The sequence below is a fragment of the Catharus ustulatus genome, chromosome 5, assembly GCF_009819885.2.
Source record: "Catharus ustulatus isolate bCatUst1 chromosome 5, bCatUst1.pri.v2, whole genome shotgun sequence".
NCBI lineage: Eukaryota > Metazoa > Chordata > Aves > Passeriformes > Turdidae > Catharus > Catharus ustulatus.
In genome coordinates this window covers 25595059-25605017 of record NC_046225.1, presented here as the reverse complement: position 1 = coordinate 25605017, position 9959 = coordinate 25595059, and positions in this window count along the sequence as shown.

Genomic DNA, 9959 nt, shown 5'->3' with positions numbered 1-9959 from the left:
GCGTAAGCAACAAACAGAGAGCAAAGTGCTCACTAACATTTGCACACATTCTCACAGAAGGTCTTCTTGTCTGCACACAGCAAGCAATGTCTGTCTAGCTGAAGGGTGAATGAACAGATTCCTAGAAGCTAGAGCTATCTCCTTTAGAATTTCAGTGTGTGTTGGCTGGTGTAGCCTTTACCTTACACCAGGCTAGAAAAAGTAACAGTGAAATCACTGAAGTCACAGTTAGGCTTTGCAAAATAAAATGTCTATGGATGCATAGAGATGTGGATGCTATAACCATATGCACAGCATATTAAAAGGTAACTTTATTCCATCTACATCCCTGCCACTGGCTTCCTGAGTGATCCTGGCATACTGTGCAAATAGTCCAATTGTTCATTATACATGAAGAAAGGTTATTTAATTTTAACAGCTGTGATAAAGTACACTGAGACTCTTGCATGTAAGGTTGTACTCAAAATTGCAAAGTAGTTGCTCATTTGTTTCTGCTAAAATCATATATAGAGAAAAAAATAAGCTGTAAAATACAAGGAAAAAGAGAAAATTAATTTGGATTTGTACATGAGTTGTATCAGAAATACAGTGGTGTGCAAAGTACTGAAAACTTTTAAATATCACTTGTTATTCTCAGAATTCAATATATGTTAATTTCTACATGGAAAAACACAGTAAAAATACACTTTCTTCAAAGGAGGTATGTTAAGGTTTGTAGTGTTTTTATACCAAAAATCATTTCACTGTACTGTAGAAACATATTTTTCAAGGTGCAAGCTAAGTTTATTGTAATAAAATTTCTATTAGTGCTTTGAGGGCCACTGCCCCATATACTATATAAAAAAATGTTCCACACACTTGAGTCACTTCACAAGCTACCAAACTAAAATTGCTGTAATAATGAATACAGTATCTAACCCAAAATCACCATCTATAAGATGCAACCCAACCTATTACAGCATCTTTATGAAAAACCAGAATATTTCAGGGCCATTCTGTATAATAAGTGGGCATTAGGGTAAGATTCTGAAAAGGAGCCCCCACTCAAATCCTCCTCAGCAATGTGCGTGGAGAAGGTTTGGTGTACCTCTTGGGCAGTGCTTTGGAAATTAGCTATAGGTGCCCAGTTTTCAAAATGAAATAAGACTCCAGTAAGCAGAGAGGGGCACAGGAAATCTATTCTGAGAGTCTGCACTCCAAATGGTGAGAGACTTCTCCATTTGCATGTTTGCATTTAGCTGCCTTATTTAGAACTGGGCTGGCAGACAAGGCAGGACATGTCAGAAGAAACACAACCACCTAAAATATCTAGGGCAAACACTCAAATTCTATTGCAATCCATATATCAAAGAGAGACTTTCTAGAAGGGCCTACCTATGTGTGTTGGCACAGATGTCAAAGATACTCATTCCTACTTACATTCTCGATGCTCACAGCCTCTCATAGCTGCAAAATGTACAGACTAAGGGCAGGGAGCCCCCTGAAATGTTGCTGGATCACAGGCTTACCTTCACATTCCAGGATTAAATACCCAGAGTGACAGCTCTCTGTTGTCAGATGTGAAGGAGAAACTGATCCTGAGCTCATTGATACCAAATTCCATTGATTACATAAAAAACATTGGACCAGCCTACCTTAAGAAAGGCTCTGTTTGATGTCTTAACCATCAACATAGCTTAAAGAAGTACATTTCTATTTTATCCCTCAGAAATCAAAAGTGGTATGAGAATATCACTATCATATGCTCTCCAGGGCCTACTTAAGTGTTATTATTTTTTAAATATGTGTAATTTAACTTAGGTCTGACACTGAGAAATAGGAGAAAATCTGAAAATATTTCTAATATTTTAGAAAATATTAGCAAACATAACAGCAAAAAGAGGACAATCTGTTTAAGCCTTGGGACATGGTTTTCATGCCATGCCCTTTTACACCTGTCCTGAGCAACAAGTTGCCACTGCTTGAGAATACAACAGGACATTTATTTTCCCAATCCAAAGTCTACAGGAGATTCCACCAGCAAACACTAGTTAACAATTGACATCAATATTCCTTGTTCTCTATTGCCAAAAACAACTTACAACAATAAAGAAATAACACCTTCAAAAATTATCAGTTATTAAAGATTATTCAAGGCATAATGTTCTGTGGATCAAGCATGCAGCAACTACTAATGCTTTTGTAATAAGATGAGCACTCCATTAAGTGCAGGACCCTTCAAGAGGGTCTAATGCTCAGTGGTTTGCCTGTACTGATACTTTGTTATTGATGAACTCTGCTAATGCTGCACCCAAAATGAATAAATGGTAACATTCATCTTCCATTTCATTCTGGTTTTACCAGGACTCATCAGATTATGTGTTGTGGAGACTAAGTACAAAATACTTCCATATCTTAGCTTCATCTGTTTAATATAGACATATTTATGGTGAAAACTTACCTCAAAAATTGCCAGGATTTTTCCTCACTAACCAACTGAATTTTTCATAGAAGTAACATAATACCCTATTCAGTAGCCTGGGAGGAGGGAAGTCTTTTTGGACACAGCAAAATTCTTGGCAGTCCAGTGCTCAGGCAATGGTTTTAGGAGTTGACATAATACTCTGGAGATTAACTCGAAGCAGTTTTCTGTGACCAGCTGCATTGCAGATTTACTGAGAAGTGGCATTTCCACAACTAGAAAGAGAATTCAGCCTACACTAAAGAAGGATTTGGTGTGCTACGTTGTGAATGGCAGTCATTTTTCTTTCTGCACCATCACTACTTACTACTACAGTAGATGTGTTAAATTCTGTAAGTGGCAACTTAATGGCAACTGAAGCACAATTTCTCATAAACTGTTGAACTTTGAGGATGGTGGAATTGCTATGAACACCTGTACATAACAAAAACTCTCTTGCAAAAACATGTGGGGCAGAACAGAGGTTGCTGACGGCTAGTAAGCCAATCAAAAAATCATGGAGAATTTTTCATTTTCTACAGTCATCAGTGACTTATTTATCCACACCAGGTTCATACAGTCATAAAATGAGACCATTACAATTGCACCTCCACGAGTCCTTACCCTGCCAAAATCTCAGTTGTCTATGTTCTCCTCAATAAACAGTCAATAAAACAACCCCAGAGACTTTTTTTTGGTATAGGTTGAAAATACATTAATAAGGGGTATTTTTATCTATTACAGTAATTTCATGACTATAAGGTGCAGCTGATTATAAGGCGCACTTCCGGGTGTGGCAATTTCCAACTTTTGCCCATGTATAAGGCGCACCGGACTATAAGGTGCACTTTTTTTTTTTTGCAGCGAAGATCTGCTGCTGGCTTCCCTTCACGCAGTGCCTGGTTGCGGCCCCGCCTCCACCGGCTGCCACAGCTCTGCTGGCTCCTTCCGCAGCTCGCAGCTCACACTTCCAGGTTCGCAAATTTCCAAATTTTGTCCATATTATAAGGCGCACCGGACTATAAGGCGCACTTCCTGGTTCAGGGCCAAAATTTTAGTCAAAAGGGTGCACCTTATAGTCTTGAAATTACTGTACTTTTAATCAATATTACAAGAGGCTTTGCCTCTACCTGACACATTGCTGAAGTTATCAAGAGGTGGAAGCATATCTGAACCTCTGTCATGTCCCAGCCTCTCACCAGACATCCTGCTATTTATGCCTACTTATTCTTGGTGTCTGAATGCTGCCTGAAACAACGTGTGACAGTATTCATCTCACTGTAACTGGAGCACTGCCCTCCTACATCTTTCACTACTGGCTTTTTGCTGAAATGGCTGTGGGCTCAGAAACATCATCAAATGTCAGTTCCCAGGATGTTGTCAATAAATCATTTAAAGCATCTTTTCAGAACTTATTCCTATGTTTTTCTCCCCAGCCCACACAAGGCTGGCATCATACAGTACACAAAGAACAGGGCCCTTTTGTGGAATTTACTCCAAACATTCATTCAGAGGAAGTAACCTCATCATTTCAGCTATATTTTTCAGCGGTGACATTTGATTTCAACTTACTCCAGGCCTGTCCCCCTGCCCTTTTGATGAATCACAAGTTATTTGTACTGTATTGGGCTTCCTATAGTTAAAGTTTTGTCAATTAGTTCTGCCCAGAACTATAACTGGGAAGGATCAGAAAGAAATGCAAGAATGTTTTGCGTGTAACAGATCCAATAAAAGTACATCACCTATATATTATTTCTCTCTTCAGTTTCAGTATTCCTACTCAGTGAGACTGAAAATCATTTCAGGTAGCACTGTCCAAGTTCAACTATTTTTCTAGCTGCCAGCTGTTATTAAATACTGGTCTAGCTTTTCCACTTAACATGTGGGCCCATCTAATTTTTGCATTTCAGTGAGATTCCAGTGATAACAAAGGTGCCAGTCTTTGCAGCTCCTTTCCTATGCAGGCCCTTTTTCTGTCCCACAGCCTAGGTTTTCCCCATCCACAAGTCCTGTTGCAAAGCAGTTACCTCAGCTTCTGAATGACTCAAATATAGTGAAAAAATCATGTACACAAATAGTTTTTTATCCCCCAGGTCAGATTTCTCTAAACTCTACCGAAAATCTTTCCTGGATCAGTTATTGGATCTGGTGAATTGTTATTATTCTTTCTCCTCTCAGCTCTTGCCCATGTCTTTTCAAGCCAAACAATTGGAGGATGAAGTCCTTCCACTTAGGGACTGCATATTGTTCAGCAGAGTGGTTTATTCTTTACTTAATCTTACTTGGGTGTTTTCTGTAGGAATCTCCCTTGCTTCTCATGCATTACCCCTCCACCACAGCCTTTTTGTTAGTTTAGAATATGTGTTTGATCAGGTGCCAATTTAATACTCAACTTCAAGGCACACTTGCACATAGATAGTTACAATAAAAATTCTTGTTTCCTGTTACAGACACAAAACCATCATTTATGTGTTCTGCTTATGCTGAGTACCTTTCTAAATGTTCATCCATGGATTCTGGGATTTTCGGTCTTTTATTTTAAAAAGAACAATTGTTAAACATTATTCCATTTTTTGGCACAACTTCTGGCTGATCACCCCTTAAAGGAACTTTCATAACCATTCTTCTAGTTTCTTTATGAAGGTCAATGAGCTTTAAGAATCATCCTTTTTTCTTCTCATATCATTGATTCAGATTTCATTTTTAAATCTCTGAATTTTCAGTAGTGAGAAACCAAAAACTTAATCACCTTATGAACAGCCAAATTCTTGTCTCTGCCAGTCCATATTCAGGCATTCTCTAGTGTTAAATTATCAAAGGCACAAGAAAATGTCACTTTGCTATCAATAAACAAGGGACTTTATTACTTACCTCTCCCCATTAATTCCTGTTACAGTTTGAAAGAAATAGCTCATATAGCTACTGAATATCTATTCAATAATTTTGCCTGACCAGAACAAAGACCATTATTTTTCTGGCTTGTGAAAAATGTTTCTTTCTTTGTTTTTGCTGCTGATTACTCTATCAAAGGGAATGTCTGCTCCTCTGTCAAAGAGTAAAAAATGCTCAAGCAAGGAACAAATAAACAGCACTTTTGTGTATGAAAAATATGCCTTCTGCCATTCTAGAGAGTTCCTTTACTGATGTTGAGAAGTAATTTAGCACTGAAAATGCTATGTTCAGATTTTAGGTTGAACCCAGAATGATTGACACAGAACTCCAGGAACTGAATGCTCTGGAGACATTGATCCAGACACAACAGCAAACAGTACAATTGTAAGGTGCTGTGCCTAAGTTCATGTGGAAATTAAATCACAGAGGGAGAAAGAGGACAAGATAAGAGTGCAGTAAACACCCAGCTATAGAGAATGGTAAGTTAAATCAGAATAATATTACTTTCTCTAATCCTCAGTTATGAAACATGATGCTCAGAACAAACAGGAGTGTTATGATTCTTGTTTTCACATTCATGCTTCAGCAGGAGGAAATCACTCCACCACGTCACTTCTATACAGAAAACAAGAAATACCAAGTAGTATTGCTTTTTGGAGAATCACTGAGAAACCAGAACAGGTCACTCAAAACTTGAAAGCATGCTCTGGAAAAAACTCCTCTGATAATATCATTCAAGTGCAATCTGAAGCAAGCAATACTCTGCAGGATAAGTTTAACATTGAAGAAGTCCCTATACAAAGAGAAAACTAACAATTAAAAGAGAATAATGTTATTCTGAATTTAGTTTGCCAAGCTATGTAGGTGCCTGTTTACTGTACACTTATATTGCCTTCTTTTCTCTCTCTATGATTTAACTTTCACATGATCTTAAGCACAAGGGACTGAGCGATAAAACAAAAAATATAATTGGTACATGTTATTTTTGGAGTCTCAAACATTTGGTTCAAATATTAGCAGGAAAATTCAAGATACATGACTTAGTAGTCCATCCAATAAGCCCTTGGCATTAGATTTTGTCATCATTAATTAAATCAGGTTCTTACAAAAAATAGTACTTAAGAGTATTGAATTCAATTTCCTTTTCCTTCAACAAAGGTGTGACTGTCTTAGAGACTGGAAAATAATACATAGTAGACTATACATGTTGTTCTATTCCTCTTTTCCAAAACAATACTAAACCAGAGGAATAAATGAGAGTCAAGCAAGAACCTGATCTAGAGATTTGTTAATTAATTTATTTTTCTAAGTTTTAGAGAAATTTGTTTGAGGATGCTAGAGATTTCCTCCAACTATTTGTCTAAAGGAATGAAAATACTAAAAAAAAAAAAATCAACAAAATACTCATTCACTTGACCTAACAAGAATCCCACTGAATTTTAAACTAGAGTTGCACCAAATCTTCTAATAATTGTAATTTTGGATTGTTCTGCTTTCCATCTACCCCAGTAGCATTCTCAAGTGCCAGCAGCCCGTAGGTGGAGGCCTTAGAAGACTTTGTTTCAACTTAGTCTGAGGCAGCAACCTTGTAATACTTTATTCCTGCCCTCAATTCACACGCATATAAAGCTCCTTTCTCCTGCATAAAAACTCAGTAAGAAAACACATTCCATTTTTAGCCTTCTCTGGGCATAAGTATTTCACCAAGTCCCCTCTCAGTCACCTTAGTTCCACAAAAGATCATAAGAAAAAAAAATCCCCAAAAACAAGAAGCCACACCACTACCAAATTCCTTTGACTCCTCCTTAAAAAATATTTCAGTCAAATATTTGATAGCTCATCATGTTCTATAATTATTTTCTTGTCAAAGCCTCTTCTACAAAATGCAGACATTCATACACTGTCAGTAAACTGGTATTCCACTATTATGAGAGGTTAATTGTAGTGTTTCCACAGTCAGCTCCTTTCATAATACTCAAGCTAATCAAGGGTCTTTCAGAAATACCAGATCTGAAGTTAGAACAAATATACTTAAAACATACACCTGGTAGGTGCTATTGATCTTACTGTAGCAATTCTATATTCTCTTTTAAACAGTAGATTAGGATGCTATTTCATAAAAAACTAGAAAATGGAGAAAAGTGCACTTACTCCTATGTTGGGAAATATTACATCCTTTTGTTCATAGTTGGTTTCTGCCTTTTTGATTGAAATTATTCCTATCTTGAATACTTATGAATAATACAGTTTTGTAAAAAATTCTCCTTCATACATGCTGTTTCAGACCAATATTTGTTTGATTTTCCTCTATTTAGAAAGGGAGTCTTTCAGATATATCAAAATGACACATTATTTGTACCTTCATTCTGAAGGGAACTCTGACCTCTTGAAATTCAGAGTAAAAAAAAATCAGTGATTTGTAAATAAAAAAGAAACATCTGCTCTATGGAGAACTTCTCATTTTCTACAAAGGAATTTGACAATGCTGACCAGGAGCTTCTGTGGCTTTCTATAACACCTGAAACAGTGCAGTGAGTTCTGTGAGAGAAGGCATCCAGATCATGTGCAGGTTTCCAACCTACACACAGTTAGATAATTTAAAAAATGGTTCATTGTGAAATTTCATCTATGGTCCATGAAGAGGATTCAAGTTTGTGTTTACCTCCCAGCCACAAATCTAACAAACTGGTTGTTTTTAAAGAAAATCATAGATCAAGATGGATGATTGTAGTATATTATATCTTGGTTTCAGAGCCTCTCCAGAACTGTTGCTGATGCATGCCCCTCTTTCTTGCAATAAACTCATAAGCTACTTGCCCATTCATCCCTTTTGAGTTTAAAGGCAGTGGTCTCCAAAAACTTCACAATTTCCACTGGGGCACAGGCAGACCTCAAGACCAGCTTCAAGTGCATTCTTCAAATTTCCCCAATTCCATTGTTTCACACTCCAGTTTAGAGCTGTCCCCACCTTGTGAAAACTGGGCATGCGTAGAGTTCCAATCATTGTAATGATCAGGTAGTATCTTCATCCTTCGTTTTACAGCTACCTCTCTGCAGATGCCACAGCACCCTTGCCACACAGGGCAGAATTGAAAGCAAAAGACATTGTGGCACTCAGTGTGACAGACTTCTCTAGGATAGCATCCTTCTGTTGTTCTCAGCCTATTTTTGTATTGTCTCTCATTTCTTTCCAGAACTACTTCAGACTCATCACATATTGTCTAAAGCTATAAAAAAACATTAAAGGGTCAGGCAAACACACTGTCTTATATAAAAACAATTTTTTATTTTTACATGAAAACAACTTCTATTTTACTTACTTCTTTGAAAATGTAATGAGTATGAAATGTCCTTTGTTTAGCTTCCTAGACACAGTCCAAGTGTGAATGGTTTTGCTATTACAGACATTTTCATGTTACACATGAAAGAGTTTTCTCTCTTAATTCCTTTCTGAGAAAAGTATAAGAATGATGATGGTGCAAGAATTATAAAGCCCAGTGTGAGCAATGGCAAGGACTAAAATAGATGCACAGATGCCATAAGTTTTGCTTAGTAAGTGCACATTGAAGTCAAGATTATGGTTTAATATTTTAAGTACTAACATCCACTAAAAACTCTAAGTAAAAATGAGATTTACTTAGAATTCAGCTCACATTACTCAAGTATTTCATTAGGTCATGCAGTTTTGACACACTCACTGTAGGTTATGTATAAAAAGAGGTCTAACCTTTTTGGTAAAAAGTAGGATGAATTCAGAAAACAAAGTGCAAAAATAAATGAAAGGCGATACATAAACATTGGTTAAATCCTATCCAAATTCTCCTGCACAGATTATAGTCATCACTGTTCGTACCGATACTTGATCCAGTACTGCACCTCAAAAGAAATTACAGTAATTTCACGAATACAAGCCGCACCAATTTGACCAAAATTTTGGTGGAAACCCGAAGTGCGGCCAATATTCCGGGGCGGCTAATACATTAACAAAATTCTAAAAGCTGCCAACACGGAAGTGAGAGCCCGCGGCAGCCTCAAGCCAAGCTGGAGCCCGGCCGGCCCCGCAGCAGAGGTGGGAAAGCCTGGCAGAGGCGGGGCCAGCAGTGTGGGGGAGGCGGGGCGGCAGAGCCTGAGCCAGCAGGGCGGGGCAGGGGGGCGGCAGAGCCTGGGCCAGCAGGGCGGGGGAGCCAGGGAGAAACTGGGGCTAGCAGGTGCAGGGGAGCATGGCAGAGAAGCAGGAAGGCCGGCGGGTGGGGCTGCCTGGCAGCGGGGGAAGCCCAGCAGAATCGGGGCCAAGCAGCGTGGGGGAGCCCGGCGGTGCGGGGGCCTGCAGTGCCGGTCAGGGCGAGGAACGCGGGCGGCGGTGCAGACGGGCAGGGGGCGGCCGGCGAGCCTGGCAGCGGCGGGCGGCAGCCCTGCCGGCTGGGGCGAGCGAACGTGGCGCGGGGCAAGCGAAGGCGCGGCCGCCGGAGCGAAAGCGGCGCGATGCGAACGTGGCGCGGGGCGAGCGAGGCGCGGCTGCAGGGCGAGCGAAGGCGCGGCGCGATGCGAACGCGGCGCGGCACGAGCGAACGCTGGCGCGAGCGAAAGCGGCCTGCGAGCGAAAGCGGCGCGGGTTGTGAGCGAGGCG